The 20,262-nt window shown below is 36.8% G+C and overlaps 1 protein-coding gene across 1 annotated transcript in view; it reads right to left on the bottom strand.

Moving 5' to 3' along the window:
* Positions 1–20,262, bottom strand: part of Grip71 (WD repeat-containing protein Grip71) — an 83,973-nt gene that overhangs the window by 23,675 nt on the left and 40,036 nt on the right. The gene's annotated exons all lie outside the window — the stretch shown is intronic.

Genomic DNA, 20,262 nt, shown 5'->3' with positions numbered 1-20,262 from the left:
GATAGTCTCAATATTCTATAACTACAGCCTCAGCTGATTTTTGGCTACTTCCAGACTAGAATGTGAAACTCAACATTGTTATTGATAGTCTCAATATTCTATAACTACAGTCTAAGCTGATTTTTGGCAACCTCTAGACTAGAATGTGAAACTCAACATGGTTATTGATAGTCTCAATATTCTATAACTACAGTCTCAGCCGATTTTGGCTACCTCCAGACTAGAATGTGAAACTCAACATGGTTATTGATAGTCTCAATATTCTATAACTACAGTATCAGCTGATTTTTGGTTACCTCCAGAATATAATGAGAAACTCGGTTATTGATAGTCTCTTCTATACCTACAGTCTCAGCTGATTTTTGGCTACCTCCAGACTAGAATGTGAAACTCAACATGGTTTTTGATAGTCTCAATATTCTATACCTACAGTCTCAGCTGATTTTTGGCTACCTCCAGACTATAATGGGAAACTCAACATGGTTATTAATAATCTCAATATTCTATACCTAGAGTCTCAGCTGATTTTTGGCTACCCCCAGACTAGAATGTGAAACTCAACATGGTTATTGATAGTCTTAATATTCTATACCTACAGTCTCAGCTGATTTTTGGCTACCCCCAGACTAGAATATGAAACTCAACATGGTTATTGATAATCTCAATATTCTATATCTACAGTCTCAGCTGACTTTTGGCTGCCTCCAGACTATAATCGGAAACTCAACAAGGTTATTGATAGTCTCAATATTCTATACCTACAGTCTCAGCTGATTTTTGGCTACCCCCCGACTAGAATGTGAAACTCAACATGGTTATTGATAGTCTCAATATTCTATAACTACAGTTTCAGCTGATTTTCGGCTATCTCCAGAATAGAATGTGGAACTCAACATGGTTATTGATAGTCTCAATATTCTATACATACAGTCTCAGCTGATTTTTGGCTACCTCCAGACTATAATGTGAAACTCAACATGGTTATTGATATTCTCAATATTCTATACCTACAGTCTCAGCTGATTTTTGGCTACATCCAGACTATAATTTGAAACTAAATATGGTTATTGATAAGTCTCAATATTCTATACCTACAGTCTCAGCTGATTTTTGGCTACCTCCAGACTAGAATGTAAAACTCAACATGGTTATTGATAGTCTCAATATTCTATAACTACAGCCTCAGCTGATTTTTGGCTACTTCCAGACTAGAATGTGAAACTCAACATTGTTATTGATAGTCTCAATATTCTATAACTACAGTCTAAGCTGATTTTTGGCAACCTCTAGACTAGAATGTGAAACTCAACATGGTTATTGATAGTCTCAATATTCTATAACTACAGTCTCAGCCGATTTTTGCTACCTCCAGACTAGAATGTGAAACTCAACATGGTTATTGATAGTCTCAATATTCTATAACTACAGCCTCAGCTGATTTTTGGCTACCTCCAGACTAGAATGTGAAACTCAACATGGTTATTGATAGTCTCAATATTCTATAACTACAGTCTCAGCTGATTTTTGGCTACTTCCAGACTATAATGAGAAACTCAACATGGTTATTGATAGCCTCAATATTCTATACCTACAGTATCAGCTGATTTTTGGTTACCTCCACAATATAATGAGAAACTCGGTTATTGATAGTCTCTTCTATACCTACAGTCTCAGCTGATTTTTGGCTACCTCCAGACTATAATGGGAAACTCAGCATGGTTTTTAATAGTCTCAATATTCTATACCTAGAGTCTCAGCTGATTTTTGGCTACCCCCAGACTAGAATGTGAAACTCAACATGGTTATTGATAGTCTCAATATTCTATACCTACAGTCTCAGCTGATTTTTGGCTACCCCCAGAGTAGAATATGAAACTCAACATGGTTATTGATAGTCTCAATATATTATATCTACAGTCTCAGCTGATTTTTGGCTGCCTCCAGACTATAATCGGAAACTCAACAAGGTTATTGATAGTCTCAATATTCTATACCTACAGTCTCAGCTGATTTTTGGCTACCCCCCGACTAGAATGTGAAACTCAACATGGCTATTGATAGTCTCAATATTCTATAACTACAGTTTCAGCTGATTTTCGGCTATCTCCAGAATAGAATGTGAAACTCAACATGGTTATTGATAGTCTCAATATTCTACACATACAGTCTCAGCTGATTTTTGGCTACCTCCAGACTATAATGTGAAACTCAACATGGTTATTGATATTCTCAATATTCCATACCTACAGTCTCAGCTGATTTTTGGCTACCTCCAGACTATAATTTGAAACTCAATATGGTTATTGATAAGTCTCAATATTCTATACCTACAGTCTCAGCTGATTTTTGGCTACCCCCAGACTATAATGTGAAATTTAAGATGGTTACTGATAGTCTCAATATTCTATATCTACAGTCTCAGCTGATTTTTGGCTACTTCCAGACTATAATGAGAAACTCAACATGGTTATTGATAGTCTCAATATTCTATATCAACAGTCTCAGCTGATTTTTGGCTGCCTCCAGACTATAATCGGAAACTCAACAAGGTTATTGATAGTCTCAATATTCTATACCTACAGTCTCAGCTGATTTTTGGCTACCCCCCCGACTAGAATGTGAAACTCAACATGGTTATTGATAGTCTCAATATTCTATAACTACAGTTTCAGCTGATTTTCGGCTATCTCCAGAATAGAATGTGAAACTCAACATGGTTATTGATAGTCTCAATATTCTACACATACAGTCTCAGCTGATTTTTGGCTACCTCCAGACTATAATGTGAAACTCAACATGGTTATTGATATTCTCAATATTCTATACCTACAGTCTCAGCTGATTTTTGGCTACCTCCAGACTATAATTTGAAACTCAATATGGTTATTGATAAGTCTCAATATTCTATACCTACAGTCTCAGCTGATTTTTGGCTACCCCCAAACTATAATGTGAAATTTAAGATGGTTACTGATAGTCTCAATATTCTATAACTACAGTCTCAGCTGATTTTTGGCTACTTCCAGACTATAATGAGAAACTCAACATGGTTATTGATAGCCTCAATATTCTATACCTACAGTATCAGCTGATTTTTGGTTACCTCCAGAATATAATGAGAAACTCGGTTATTGATAGTCTCTTCTATACCTACAGTCTCAGCTGATTTTTGGCTACCTCCAGACTAGAATGTGAAACTCAACATGGTTATTGATAGTCTCAATATTCTATACCTACAGTCTCAGCTGATTTTTGGCTACCTCCAGACTATAATGGGAAACTCAACATGGTTATTAATAATCTCAATATTCTATACCTAGAGTCTCAGCTGATTTTTGGCTACCCCCAGACTAGAATGTGAAACTCAACATGGTTATTGATAGTCTCAATATTCTATATCTACAGTCTCAGCTGATTTTTGGCTGCCTCCAGACTATAATCGGAAACTCAACAAGGTTATTGATAGTCTCAATATTCTATACCTACAGTCTCAGCTGATTTTTGGCTACCCCCCAACTAGAATGTGAAACTCAACATGGTTATTGATAGTCTCAATATTCTATAACTACAGTTTCAGCTGATTTTAGGCTACCTCCAGAATAGAATGTGAAACTCAACATGGTTATTGATATTCTCAATATTCTATACCTACAGTCTCAGCTGATTTTTGGCTACCTCCAGACTATAATGGGAAACTCAACATGGTTATTAATAGTCTCAATATTCTATACCTAGAGTCTCAGCTGATTTTTGGCTACCCCCAGACTAGAATATGAAACTCAACATGGTTTTTGATAGTCTCAATATTCTATACCTACAGTCTCAGCTGATTTTTGGCTACCTCCAGACTATAATGGGAAACTCAACATGGTTATTAATAGTCTCAATATTCTATACCTAGAGTCTCAGCTGATTTTTGGCTACCCCCAGACTAGAATGTGAAACTCAACATGGTTATTGATAGTCTCAATATTCTATACCTACAGTCTCAGCTGATTTTTGGCTACCCCCAGACTAGAATATGAAACTCAACATGGTTATTGATAGTCTCAATATTCTATAACTACAGTCTCAGCTGATTTTTGGCTTCCTCCAGACTATAATCGGAAACTCAACAAGGTTATTGATAGTCTCAATATTCTATACCTACAGTCTCAGCTGATTTTTGGCTACCCCCCAACTAGAATGTGAACCTCAACATGGTTATTGATAGTCTCAATATTCTATAACTACAGTTTCAGCTGATTTTCGGCTATCTCCAGAATAGAATGTGAAACTCAACATGGTTATTGATATTCTCAATATTCTATACCTACAGTCTCAGCTGATTTTTGGCTACCTGCAGACTATAATTTGAAACTCAATATGGTTATTGATAAGTCTCAATATTCTATACCTACAGTCTCAGCTGATTTTTGGCTACCCCCAAACTATAATGTGAAATTTAAGATGGTTATTGATAGTCTCAATATTCTATATCTACAGTCTCAGCTGATTTTTGGCTACCTCCGGACTAGAATGTGAAATTTAAGATGGTTATTGATAGTCTCAATATTCTATATCTACAGTCTCAGCTGATTTTTGGCTACCCCCCGACTAGAATGTGAAACTCAACATGGTTATTGATAGTCTCAATATTCTATAACTACAGTTTAAGCTGATTTTCGGCTATCTCCAGAATAGAATGTGAAAATAAACATGGTTATTGATAGTCTCAATATTCTACACATACAGTCTCAGCTGATTTTTGGCTACCTCCAGACTATAATGTGAAACTCAACATGGTTATTGATATTCTCAATATTCCATACCTACAGTCTCAGCTGATTTTTGGCTACCTCCAGACTATAATTTGAAACTCAATATGGTTATTGATAAGTCTCAATATTCTATACCTACAGTCTCAGCTGATTTTTGGCTACCCCCAAACTATAATATGAAATTTAAGATGGTTATTGATAGTCTCAATATTCTATATCTACAGTCTCAGCTGATTTTTGGCTACCCCCCGACTAGAATGTGAAACTCAACATGGTTATTGATAGTCTCAATATTCTATAACTAAAGTTTCAGCTGATTTTAGGCTATCTCCAGAATAGAATGTGAAACTCAACATGGTTATTGATAGTCTCAATATTCTATACATACAGTCTCAGCTGATTTTTGGCTACCTCCAGACTATAATGTGAAACTCAACATGGTTATTGATATTCTCAATATTCTATACCTACAGTCTCAGCTGATTTTTGGCTACCTGCAGACTATATTTTGAAACTCAATATGGTTATTGATAAGTCTCAATATTCTATACCTACAGTCTCAGCTGATTTTTGGCTACCCCCAGACTATAATGTGAAATTTAAGATGGTTATTGATAGTCTCAATATTCTATATCTACAGTCTCAGCTGATTTTTGGCTACCCCCCGACTAGAATGTGAAACTCAACATGGTTATTGATAGTCTCAATATTCTATAACTAAAGTTTCAGCTGATTTTCGGCTATCTCCAGAATAGAATGTGAAACTCAACATGGTTATTGATAGTCTCAATATTCTATACATACAGTCTCAGCTGATTTTTGGCTACCTCCAGACTATACTTTGGTCACTAGTTTCCCAGATAACAACACAGAATGCAGCTACTGTCACAAAGATGTTGACACTACCACCTCTTTCCTCTGTTTTCTCTGCAACGAGTGGGAACATGCCGCTTGCTGAGGTATAAATGCAGATCTCGTGCTGGTCTTGAAGAGAGAAGACAGCGTGTGTCTCCTGTTTAAATACGAATGCCTCTCCTGCTCCAAACGAAACGTAGCACTTCTACAGCTTCAAGTGCGACAGCTAACAGAAGCTCAGCCTCACAGACCTTATGAGGCAACACCTTCGAATTATAGTGAAAAACCCTCACCTCATGACATCCAGCCGACAATAAATGCAATTATTCAGGTAGAAGTAGAAAAGGAATTAAGAGAACAGAAAAAGATGAATTTTGTAGTCATGGGGCTGCCTGAATCTACTGCTGTCAATGACATTACACAGGTTGTCAAATTGACTCAAGTAAACGAGCTCGGGGCAAATATCACTGAAGGGGAGATACTAGAAACTGCCCGGATTGGAAGACGAAAAGAAGATGGTAGTCCACGCACTTTGTTAGTTAAGCTAAAAAAATCACAAGAGCTTGAGATGAAAAGGCAAACAATCCTGAGGACAGCTCCAAATCTAAGAAAATCATCAAATGAAGAAACTCGTACCAAAGTATATATAAACCCAGATCTCACGCCCATGCAGAGACAAATGCTCGCCGTGAAGCGACCACAGAAGAGGAATACCCGCACCCAGTGCGATCGTCAAATGGAGATGCAGAGCCATTGGAAGCGAGGTAAAGACTCCAACGAAGAACAACGACAAATATGAAGTAGAATAACCAAAGCCAAACAAATGCCACCATCCTTCAAGCTTAACAAAAAAGCTACTAAAGTAAAAACACTAAAGAAATTATATTTAAATGCTGATTCACTACCAAACAAATTATCAGAATTAAAAGTAGAAATGGCAGCAAAGAACCCAGACATAGTAGCAGTGGTCGAAGCTAAGCTTAAACACTGTCGATATCTCCCAACTTTACCTGAGTTGGCCATCAACGGCTACAAAAGCTACACCTTGAACATAGATCAAGAAGAAGGTCGGGGACTTATTTGCTACGTCTTAGACAATTTATCAATCCAGAAAGTGTCATAAAAAACAAATGGACAGGAAATTATTTGGCTTCAGATATCAAACACAAACCAAGCAACTCTAAATTTGGCTGCAATATATAGAAGTCCAAATAGCACAGCCGTGAATGACAAAGTACTCTTTAAAGATATTCACGCTATATGTCAAAGATTAACAGAACCAACTCTCATAATTGGAGATTTCAATTACCCTAACATAGATTGGGACCTGCCACACGTCCTAGAGCATAGCGGGTCACCCTCACAGAGGGAATTTCTGAAGACAGTGAACGATAATTACCTAGAACAGCTTATTAAAAAACCAACAAGAATCCGAGGAAGCGACAAGCCAACACTACTGGACCTAGTCCTATGCAGTAATACGGAACTAATAAAAGAGCTTACTATAGGTCCTCCTGTTGGAAAATCGGACCACGCTACAATTTACTTAGAGGTGATTATAAGTTGCGAAACTATGAGAAAAAAAGAGGTGGATGTATTCAAAAGGTGATTACAATACCATGCGAACGGAGCTAGAAGTTTTCAACTGGACTGAAATAATAAATAACACATATCTAGTAGATGGCATGTACATAATGTTTTTATCCGTAATCATAGACCTCACAAACAAGTATGTACCAATAGACAAAATATTTAAACGACCGCCTCTAAAACGAGACATCCTTGACCTAATAAAAATCAAGCGGCAAGCCTGGGAGACGCTCAAGCAGACTGATACCGAAAGTAATCGTAGAAATTATCGCAGAATCGCCAACAAAGTCAGGAAAGCCACTAGACACGAAGCAAGCGAAAAGGAGAGGAAAGTAGCCGAAAACTCAAAGATCAACCCCAAAGCGTTTTGGAACTTCGTGAACTCAAAAAGAAAAGAACAGCCGGTTATTCCCGATCTTAGAAACTCAGCAACAAATTTAACAATCAGTGACCCAATAGCTAAAGCCAACCTACTAAATCAGCAGTTTTCCACTGTTTTCACAACAGAGAGGGACAAAGATGAAAGTCAAGTGGAATGTCAGCCACTAGACGCAGGCAAATTTGAAGAAATAGAACTGACAATACAAATGGTCTACAAAAAACTAAAAAATCTAAACCCTTACAAATCAGAAGGTCCAGATGGCCTACATCCTAGAGTGCTCAAAGTGCTGGCACAAGAAATTGCAGCGCCATTGCACTACATTTTTATCAAGTCGCTACAAACAGAGAACCTGCCTGATACATGGAAGCAAGCAACAGTGATACCCCTCTTCAAAAAAGGAAGCAAATCAGATCCAATTAATTACAGACCTATCAATTTAACCTGTATCACATGCAAAATACTAGAATCTTTACTTCACGATAATATATTACAGTACCTACTCGAAAGGAGCCTCATTTCACTCGCACAGTTTGGATTCCTCAAGAAAAGATCAGCAGAAAGCCAGCTACTTGTCGCTACAAACACCTGGAGAAAATATATGGATAGTGGGATGCAGATAGACATTTTATATTTAGATCTCAGAAAAGCCTTTGATAAAGTCTCACAAAGTCAACTTCTTCGAAAACTACAGTCTATCGGTGTTGGCGATGCTATTCTAAAGTGGGTTCTCAACTTTCTGAAAGGAAGATCTCCGCGAGTGAGACTGGAGGGATACCTTAGCAGCAACGACACAAAAGTCACAAGTAAAGTTGTTCAAAGTAGTGTTCTTATGCCTTTACTATTTAATATTTACATAAATGATCTACCAAAAAACATAGATTCAGAGATACTGCTTTTTGTAGATGACACAAAAATCTTTCCCGCAATAACAAGCTTTGAATATACAGAAATACTACAGCAACACTTAAACAAAACAGCAGAATGGATAAAAAAATGGAGCATGGAAGTGAATACAGAATAAAGTTGTCACATTCGGCTAGGCCCAAAACACATTTCTCGGCACTACTGCTTTGAAGGACAACAGATACCTATACAAGAAGAAGCTCGAGACCTGGGAGTGACAATAGACAGTGATATGACTTTCACCAAGCACTACGAGTCAATCATGTCTAAGTCATCACAAGTCTTGGGAATTATTCGAATAAATTTATCTCTTACTGACTCAACACTGTTTTATATATTCTTCATATCGTTGGTGAGACCAATAATCAAATATGGTCATTCAACAATCAGACCGTTTTTTAAAAAAGACAGCAATGCAATAGAAAAATCCAAAGGAGGGCCCCTTAATTCGTTCAATCACTTAGAGATTTATCATACCAAGACCGTTTGAAAAAACTTTCGCTTCCAAGTCTCTCATACTGATTTTTGAGAGGAGATCTTATTGAAGTGTACAAAATATGCAACAGATACTACGACAACATCCCTCCAGAAGAGATGATAACATTCATGAATAATAACCTGAGAGGTCAAGAGTTTAAGCTAACTGAAGAACGTTTCAGAAGAGATGTTGGGAGATGGGCATTCAGCAACCGTATTGTCTCCGAGTGGAATGCACTACCATCAGACACTGTTAACTCAGATTCAGTCAATGCATTTAAGAACAAAATTGACAAACATTATAGTGATAAAGCATTTGATTATTTAAATTTTTGTAGATAGAGGCGCAAGCCTGTTTTCGCAATATATTATTATAATGTGAAACTCAACATGGTTATTGATATTCTCAATATTCTATACCTACAGTCTCAGCTGATTTTTGGCTACCTCCAGACTATAATTTGAAACTCAATATGGTTATTGATAAGTCTCAATATTCTATACCTACAGTCTCAGCTGATTTTTGGCTACCCCCAGACTATAATGTGAAATTTAAGATGGTTATTGATAGTCTCAATATTCTATACCTACAGTCTCAGCTGATTTTTGGCTACCCCCCGACTAGAATGTGAAACTCAACATGGTTATTGATAGTCTCAATATTCTATAACTACAGTTTCAGCTGATTTTCGGCTATCTCCAGAATAGAATGTGAAACTCAACATGGTTATTGATAGTCTCAATATTCTACACATACAGTCTCAGCTGATTTTTGGCTACCTCCAGACTATAATGTGAAACTCAACATGGTTATTGATATTCTCAATATTCCATACCTACAGTCTCAGCTGATTTTTGGCTACCTGCAGACTATATTTTGAAACTCAATATGGTTATTGATAAGTCTCAATATTCTATACCTACAGTCTCAGCTGATTTTTGGCTACCCCCAGACTATAATGTGCAATTTAAGATGGTTTTTGATAGTCTCAATATTCTATATCTACAGTCTCAGCTGATTTTTGGCTACCCCCCGACTAGAATGTGAAACTCAACATGGTTATTGATAGTCTCAATATTCTATAACTACAGTTTCAGCTGATTTTCGGCTATCTCCAGAATAGAATGTGAAACTCAACATGGTTTTTTATAGTCTCAATATTCTATACTTACAGTCTCAGCTGATTTTTGGCTACCTCCAGACTATAATGTGAAACTCAACATGGTTATTAATATTCTCAATATTCTATACATACAGTCTCAGCTGATTTTTGGCTACCTCCAGACTATAATTTGAAACTCAATATGGTTATTTATAAGTCTCAATATTCTATACCTACAGTCTCAGCTGATTTTTGGCTACCCCCAGACTATAATGTGAAATTTAAGATGGTTTTTGATAGTCTCAATATTCTATATCTACAGTCTCAGCTGATTTTTGGCTACTTCCAGACTATAATGAGAAACTCAACATGGTTATTGATAGTCTCAATATTCTATATCAACAGTCTCAGCTGATTTTTGGCTGCCTCCAGACTATAATCGGAAACTCAACAAGGTTATTGATAGTCTCAATATTCTATACCTACAGTCTCAGCTGATTTTTGGCTACCCCCCCGACTAGAATGTGAAACTCAACATGGCTATTGATAGTCTCAATATTCTATAACTACAGTTTCAGCTGATTTTCGGCTATCTCCAGAATAGAATGTGAAACTCAACATGGTTATTGATAGTCTCAATATTCTACACATACAGTCTCAGCTGATTTTTGGCTACCTCCAGACTATAATGTGAAACTCAACATGGTTATTGATATTCTCAATATTCTATACCTAGTCTCAGCTGATTTTTGGCTACCTCCAGACTATAATTTGAAACTCAATATGGTTATTGATAAGTCTCAATATTCTATACCTACAGTCTCAGCTGATTTTTGGCTACCCCCAAACTATAATGTGAAATTTAAGATGGTTACTGATAGTCTCAATATTCTATAACTACAGTCTCAGCTGATTTTTGGCTACTTCCAGACTATAATGAGAAACTCAACATGGTTATTGATAGCCTCAATATTCTATACCCACAGTATCAGCTGATTTTTGGTTACCTCCAGAATATAATGAGAAACTCAGTTATTGATAGTCTCTTCTATACCTACAGTCTCAGCTGATTTTTGGCTACCTCCAGACTAGAATGTGAAACTCAACATGGTTTTTGATAGTCTCAATATTCTATACCTACAGTCTCAGCTGATTTTTGGCTACCTCCAGACTATAATGGGAAACTCAACATGGTTATTAATAATCTCAATATTCTATACCTAGAGTCTCAGCTGATTTTTGGCTACCCCCAGACTAGAATGTGAAACTCGACATGGTTATTGATAGTCTCAATATTCTATACCTACAGTCTCAGCTGATTTTTGGCTACCCCCAGACTAGAATATGAAACTCAACATGGTTATTGATAGTCTCAATATTCTATATCTACAGTCTCAGCTGATTTTTGGCTGCCTCCAGACTATAATCGGAAACTCAACAAGGTTATTGATAGTCTCAATATTCTATACCTACAGTCTCAGCTGATTTTTGGCTACCCCCAACTAGAATGTGAAACTCAACATGGTTATTGATAGTCTCAATATTCTATAACTACAGTTTCAGCTGATTTTCGGCTATCTCCAGAATAGAATGTGAAACTCAACATGGTTATTGATATTCTCAATATTCTATACCTACAGTCTCAGCTGATTTTTGGCTACCTCCAGACTATAATGGGAAACTCAACATGGTTATTAATAGTCTCAATATTCTATACCTAGAGTCTCAGCTGATTTTTGGCTACCCCCAGACTAGAATATGAAACTCAACATGGTTATTGATAGTCTCAATATTCTATAACTACAGTCTCAGCTGATTTTTGGCTACCTCCAGACTATAATGGGAAACTCAACATGGTTATTAATAATCTCAATATTCTATACCTAGAGTCTCAGCTGATTTTTGGCTACCCCCAGACTAGAATGTGAAACTCAACATGGTTATTGATAGTCTCAATATTCTATACCTACAGTCTCAGCTGATTTTTGGCTACCCCCAGACTAGAATCTGAAACTCAACATGGTTATTGATAGTCTCAATATTCTATATCTACAGTCTCAGCTGATTTTTGGCTGCCTCCAGACTATAATCGGAAACTCAACAAGGTTATTGATAGTCTCAACATTCTATACCTACAGTCTCAGCTGATTTTTGGCTACCCCCCAACTAGAATGTGAACCTCAACATGGTTATTGATAGTCTCAATATTCTATAACTACAGTTTCAGCTGATTTTCGGCTATCTCCAGAATAGAATGTGAAACTCAACATGGTTATTGATATTCTCAATATTCTATACCTACAGTCTCAGCTGATTTTTGGCTACCTCCAGACTATAATTTGAAACTCAATATGGTTATTGATAAGTATCAATATTCTATACCTACAGTCTCAGCTGATTTTTGGCTACCCCCAGACTATAATGTGAAATTTAAGATGGTTACTGATAGTCTCAATATTCTATATCTACAGTCTCAGCTGATTTTTGGCTACCTCCGGACTAGAATGTGAAATTTAAGATGGTTATTGATAGTCTCAATATTCTATATCTACAGTCTCAGCTGATTTTTGGCTACCCCCGACTAGAATGTGAAACTCAACATGGTTATTGATAGTCTCAATATTCTATAACTACAGTTTAAGCTGATTTTCGGCTATCTCCAGAATAGAATGTGAAACTCAACATGGTTATTGATAGTCTCAATATTCTATAACTACAGTCTAAGCTGATTTTTGGCTACCTGCAGACTATAATTTGAAACTCAATATGGTTATTGATAAGTCTCAATATTCTATACCTACAGTCTCAGCTGATTTTTGGCTACCCCCAGACTATAATGTGAAATTTAAGATGGTTATTGATAGTCTCAATATTCTATATCTACAGTCTCAGCTGATTTTTGGCTACCCCCCGACTAGAATGTGAAACTCAACATGGTTATTGATAGTCTCAATATTCTATAACTAAAGTTTCAGCTGATTTTCGGCTATCTCCAGAATAGAATGTGAAACTCAACATGGTTATTGATAGTCTCAATATTCTATACATACAGTCTCAGCTGATTTTTGGCTACCTCCAGACTATAATGTGAAACTCAACATGGTTATTGATATTCTAAATATTCCATACATACAGTCTCAGCTGATTTTTGGCTACCTCCAGACTATAATTTGAAACTCAATATGGTTATTGATAAGTCTCAATATTCTATACCTACAGTCTCAGCTGATTTTTGGCTACCTCCAGACTAGAATGTGAAACTCAACATGGTTATTGATAGTCTCAATATTCTATAACTACAGACTCAGCTGATTTTTGGCTACCTCCAGACTAGAATGTGAAACTCAACATGGTTATTGACATTCTCAATATTCTATACCTACAGTCTCAGCTGATTTTTGGCTACCTCCAGACTATAATTTGAAACTCAATATGGTTATTGATAAGTCTCAATATTCTATACCTACAGTCTCAGCTGATTTTTGGATACCCCCAGACTATAATGTGAAATTTAAGATGGTTACTGATAGTCTCAATATTCTATATCTACAGTCTCAGCTGATTTAAATAACAGTCTCAATAAATATTGAGAAGAGATAGTCTCAATATAATAGTTGAACTTAGCGGTAGAACGGACTTGAGTTAGATAACTTATTTCCGTTATTGTACTATGTACCCAGAAAATGAGATTTTTCGACCCAATTGAGCAACGAAGGAAGATTTTACACGTAAGCCATTACAGCTAAATCAATTGACACTATTAAATTCAATTTTCTTATTTTTATTTTAGCAACTATTAACTGTGGACGTTGCGTTTTTCACCATACAGGTTTTTTCACCAAAAAGTTAATTGAAGTAGGCCTAAAATTTTGGATTGAAATTAGATTGACTTCAAGAACGAAAGGACTGCTTATTTAGGAAATTGAATTTAAAAAAAAACTTTTTCCACAAAGTAAGTTTTTCAAAGAAAAGTAAAGAGCTCCATTAAGCCAAAAATGAGCAGAAATAAAGTCAAATAATCTTCCAAGCGTAAAACTACCACAAACCACTATCAATAAATAAATGAAACACAAACAAACATAAATCAGAGGCAACGCTATAGCGTTTCCTACAGTAAAGGCTATACGGCTCCAATATTTTATTATTATTAATTAAAAAAAAAACTTTCCTAAAAAGAAGTTTTTCAAACAAGAGTAAAGGCCACTATAAACTTAAGATCAGCAGAAGCAAATACCTGTTAAAATTCAAACTCAAAACGACGAGAAATTACTTTTAAAGAGTAAATGAAGTAAATGGTTGTGTCGACACAGCCCCCCCCCCCGGGCCCGGGGCCAGGCGTTGTAAGTTAATCTGGGGGTATATATGGTTCTTATGGAAGGGATTCTCGTATAAACTTCAGAGAAGGCTCATTTGATCGGAAATTGAAAGGTCTAGTTCATTTTTTAAGAGTCAAAAGAGATATGAAGGCAACTAGCCCCCCCCCACGTCCTCTTTTCCCCAAACCCATCCCATAAAAACTTTGAGATAGCCATTTTGTTAAAAGTAGTCCAAAAGTCAGATTAAAAAAGACTCCGGTGTCAAAACAACCCCCAAGTGCCCATGGGCAGGCGTTGTAAGTTATGCACTGGGGGCATATATGGTTCTTATGGAAGGGATGCTCGTATAAACTTCAAAGAGGGCTCATTTTATCGGAAATTGAAAGGTCTAGTTCATTTTTTAAGAATCAAAAGAGATATGAAGGCAACTAGCCTCCCCACATGCCCTCTTTTCCCCAAACCCATACCATAAAAATTTTGAGATAGACATTTTGTTAAAAGTAGTCCAAAAGTCAGATTACAAAAAACTCCGGTGTCAAACCCCCCCCCCCCTGCGCATGGGCAGGCGTTGTAAGTTATGCACTGGGGGCATATATGGTTCTTATGGAAGGGATACTCGTATAAACTTCAGAGGGCTCATTTGATCTTAAAAAGAGCTCTAGTACTCTTTTTAAGAGTCAAAAGTGATCAGATGGAAACTAGCCCCCCCACGCCTTTTTTTTCCAAAATACAATACATCCAATAAAAAAATTGGAGATAGCCATTTTGTTAAAAATAGTTCAAAAATCAGATAACGAAAACTCAAAAGACGACACAACCCCCGAGGGAAGGCGTTTTAAGCTATGCCCTGGGGGCATATATGGTTCTTATGGAGGGGGTACCCGTATAAACTACACAGGGGGCTCATTTCATTGGAAATTTAAAATTCTAGTAAACTTTCAAGAGTAAAAACAAATCCAAGGCAAACTAGCCCCCCCCCCCTTCACGTCATTTTTCCCCAAACCCATCCGATAAAAATTGAGGAAGGCATTTTTTTGAAAATAGTTCAAAATTCAGATAAAAAAAACTCTGGGGTCGACCCCCCCCCCAAAGCCCTGGGGCAAGTGCTTTAAGTTATGCCCCAGGGACACATAAGTTTTTATGTAAGGGGTGGTCGTACAAACTTCAGACGTGGCTCTTTTGATTGCAAATTGAAAGTTCTATTTATCTTTATATAAGTCAAAAGTACTCGTAGGGCATCTATTCCCCCCCCCCCACACACACACACCGTCTTTTCCTCAAATGTATCCGATCAAAATTTTGAGATAGCCAGTTTGTTTGAAATAGTCCAACTATCAGAAAACAAAACTTCGGAGTAAACATAACCCGCCCCTCCAGATCCTGGAGGAAGGGTTGTAACTTATGCCCTGGGGACATATAGTTTTTTATGGAAGAGGTGGTCGTATAAACTTCAGAGGGGACTCAAATGATTTGAAATTGAAAGTTATAATTTCGTTTTAAGAGTCAAAAGTGATCCGATTGCAACTAGCCTACACCCCCCGCCCCCCAGCCCTCTTTTCCAGAAAACGTCCGACCGAATTTTTATGTAGCCATTTTATTCAAAATAGACCAAAGGTCATACAACAAAACCTCCAAAGAAATCACACCCCCCCCCCCAGAACGCGGGGGCAAGTGTTGTAAATATTTATGCCCAGGTTGTGAGTCTATATATTGGTTGTGAGAAGTGGATTCTTATTCCCCACCAAGCCCCGAGGAAATGGCTCTGAGTTACGGAACTTGCTTATTATTACTTTGTTTACTTTGATACTTGGATTTAGTGATTTACGTGGCAACTTTGATTTACGGTGCAACGGCTGTAAGTTATGCAAGTTGCTTATTGTTACTTTGATACTTTGCTTATATTGATGGTTTCCTTACTTCGATATTGTTATTTTGATACTAGTTTTAATGCTTTGATGAAAGTTTTATGTTGAAAAAAGAAAAAATTGATTTTTTGATTTTGAAATAGGTAATTTTTTTAAAACTGTAAACTTTTTGCAAAAACGGATCAAAATTAATTAACGAACAATTAATGCCCAGGGCATAATATACAACGCCTGCCCCAGGGCCCTGGGGGGTTTTGTCGACACAGTAAATTTTGTTATCTGACCCTTGAACTATTAAAAAAAAACTTTCTGTAAAAGAAAGTAAAGGCCATATTAAACTTAAGATCAGCAGATACAAATACCTGTTAAAATTCAAACTAAAAGCGACCACAAATTACTATTGAAGAACAAATGAAACCGAAAACGAACAGAAATTAAATAAACGACCATAGCAAAAAACATACAACAAGTACTAATGTAAATGAATAAATAAATCTTAAAATGATTAATGCCTAAATTGAATAAGCAAATAAAGCTTAAAAAGAAAAAAAATATTTTGCTATTGAAGTATAAATGAAACCCAAAATAAACAGAAATTAAATAAACAACGAATGCCAACAAACATACAATAGATACTAATATAAATGAATAAAACGAGTGAAACTTAAATTGAATATGTAAATTTAGCTTGAAAGGAACAAAAATCACTACAAACAAGAGTTTGGGTATCGCCTCCTTCTCTCACTGTGAAAGTCTAAAACCTACTGCGTCCTCAAAATTTTGAGCCATTTTGTTTAGCGTAGTTTAGAGGTCTGGAAAATATGTCTTTGACGATGACACCCCCCTCCCCTCAGCCTTCAGTGCAAGGGTTGTAGGTCATGCCCCGAGGGCATATAAGGTTTTTATGGAAAGGGTGGTCGTATAAACTCCGGAGGGGACTCGTTGGTAAAGAAATAAGATGTCATAGTGCCTTTTTTCGTATTCAAAGCGACGGGGGCAGCCACCCCCTTCCCAACATCGTACTTTCAATAAATGCAACCACCAGAAATTTTGTTAAGGCCATTTGTTCAAAAATAGTCCAAAAATCATATAATAAAGCCTTTGGGGTTGACAGAACTCCCCAGAGTCTGGGGGGTAAGGGATGAAAGTTATACCCCGGGGGCATATACGGTTTTATGGAAGGGGGGTTATGTGAATTTTAGAAGAGGCTCATTTGATTCGAAACGAATAGTTCTAGTTCACTCTTAAGAGTCAAACATTATGGAGAGGCAGTAGCCCCCCCCCTCCCTGACATTCTCTTTTCCCGAAACGCATTCAATTGAAATTGTTAGATAGCCATTTTCTTACCAATAGTCCAAAAATTATATATCAATGTCTTTAGGGTGGAAACATATACCCTTGGCCCATGAGCAAGGGTTGCAAGTTATGTCCCGTGGCATATAAAGTTTTTATGATACGGATGGTCGTATGAACTTTGGATCGGACTGAGCTTATTTGATTGGAATTAGGAAATTTTAGTGCCCATTTAAGAATCGAAAGTGAATGGAGAAAACCAGCCCCCCCCCCCCCCTCCCAAGCCCATCATTCCCCAAAACACATCCGTTCGGAATTTTAAGAGAGTTATTTTGTTCAGCATTGTTGAAAGGTCCAGTAACTATATCTCTAGAGATGTCAGAACCAGGGCTGTAAGTAAGGCAATTCGTTCATTGTTTACACATAGTATATATTATTGAGAAAGGATTGCATGTTTGAACTTTTCTTTCCATGAGAAACGAAGGGCATTCAGGCGAGCCTTTCAGAGAATGTTGAAGGGGAGTGTTGAACTAAGTAAAAACACGTTACGTGTATGCGGATCGCCAAAAGGGCGTAACACAGGAATAACTGAGTATTTCCATTTGGAAAATTCAGAGAATGATTAGGGAGATGATCAAAAAGGCAATATTTGCAGGCTACAAATACTACACCAACTAACACCACTACTACTACCATACTACTTCATTAACGGTATTGAAGACGAAACTTAAACTAAATCAAAAGATATTACGTGCATGCAGATTGTCAAAATAGCGTATCTCAAAAGTTGGTTTGGTATCAAGTTGGAATTTCCAAAGAATACTAAGGATGGAAGTTCATTTAACCAAAAGGCAATATGTGCACACAACTGCTAAGACTACTATTACTGCTACATTTACTACTAATACTACTACTACTTCTATTGCAACTACTACTAGCGCTAAGAGCATTGACATCAAAATTTTAATAAGTAGGCTATATGAACATACAGGTTATCAAAAGGACATATCAGCAATGTCAAAGCAATGGCTAATTGTATTAAGTTGCAACTTCGAGTACTTGATGAGAGGGATGTTCTACTGACCAAAAGACGATATGCTAATGCTACTGCTGCTAGTAGTACTACCGCTATTCAATACTATTACAAGCAATGTCAATACTACTACTGTGACTACTAACTATGCCTAAGGGTACTAAGGTGAAATTTTCAAGGAATTTTAACGCGGAAAGGTGAACTGAATCACAACAGGCCGTCTGTATGCAGGTTGTCAAAAGCTTAGGCTACTACAATTAATTCTACTACTACTACTACTACTACTACTACTGCTATTAAAACTAAGGATATTAAGGGGAAAAATTTGGGATATATAGAAGCTGTATGGAACTAATCCGAAACACACTATGCCTACACAGGTTGTGTGTGGGCTCAAAATTTTGATTAGATATGTTTTGGAAATTAATGAGCGTGGGGAGGGGTGGGGAGGGGGCTTGTTGCCCTCCAATAACTTTAACTATTAAAAAGGGCACTGGCCTTTTTAATTTCCAATGGAATGAGCCTTTTTCGAAGTTTCTCAGACAACAACCGGTCATCCCAAAATTTCTATCAGATGCATTTCGGGACAATACGAGGTGTGGGGGTTATCCACCCTCCGATCACTTCGAACCTTAAAAAGGGCACTAGAACTTCTGATTAACAATCCAATGAGCCCCTTCCAAAATTTATACTACCACACTTTCTACAAAAACCTTATATGCCCCAGGGCATAACTTACAGCCCTTGCCCTGAGGGATGTGGGGTGGGGGGTTATCATCCTCAATGACATAATTTCCAGACCTTTTAACTACGCTGATCAAAATGAGTATCTAAAAATTTTTATTGGATGTGTTTTGGGAAATGGTTGGGCGTGGGAGGGGGGTTAATTTCCAATCGAATGAGCCCTTTTCGAAGTTTCTACGACAACTCTTTCGATACGAGTGGTCAAAGAAAATCCCGGCAAAAAAAAATAAATTGCGCCCAGATCGCTCTTTACTACGCTCATAGGCCACATCGCTCCACATACGCTCATAGGCAGTGCTACTGCGCTGCCTATGACTAAACAGGAAGAATAACTTCTAAAATGATACAAGTATAGCTACGGTGACATTTGGAACTCGTCGCAAAATCGTTCGTGTGCTTACATTAGAAAAATTATGGACTATACTCCTATTCTTTTAGTTAATTAAAAAAAACTTTTTCCAAAAAATAAGTTTTTCAAAGAAAAGTGAAGAACTCCATTAAACAAAAAATGAGCAAAATAAAATAAAATAATCTACGAATCGTAAAAACTACCACAAATCAGCATCGATAAATAAATGAAACCCAAAACGAACAGAAATTACAATAAATAACCGAGCCAAACTAAAAACCAACAGAAATTAACATGAGTAGGGCTCAAAACCCCTATGCCTTCCCAAGGCCAGAACATATTTTGCACTTTACTGAAAAAAAAAAACAAATGAATGTGCATTGTCAATTTAATATACATATACTGATATTTAGTAATCAAAATGTTAATATTATTTGATGTCTTAAAGTTATAAAAGTAAAAACATTTAAGTTTTTTTAAGTGAAGTGCAAATTATGTTCTGTATGAATTATGTTTCCTTATATGTTCAATTATGTTTAAGTGAAGTGCAAATTATGGAAGGCATAGGGGTTTTGAGCCCAACTTATGTTAT

Source organism: Artemia sp. Qi Xiang Cuo, chromosome 8 (genome assembly GCF_049724085.1).
Source record: "Artemia sp. Qi Xiang Cuo chromosome 8, ASM4972408v1, whole genome shotgun sequence".
In the NCBI taxonomy this organism is placed as follows: Eukaryota; Metazoa; Arthropoda; class Branchiopoda; order Anostraca; family Artemiidae; genus Artemia; species Artemia sp. Qi Xiang Cuo.
The sequence above is the reverse complement of the archived record's forward strand: the minus strand, read 5'-3'. Positions and strand labels throughout refer to the sequence as shown.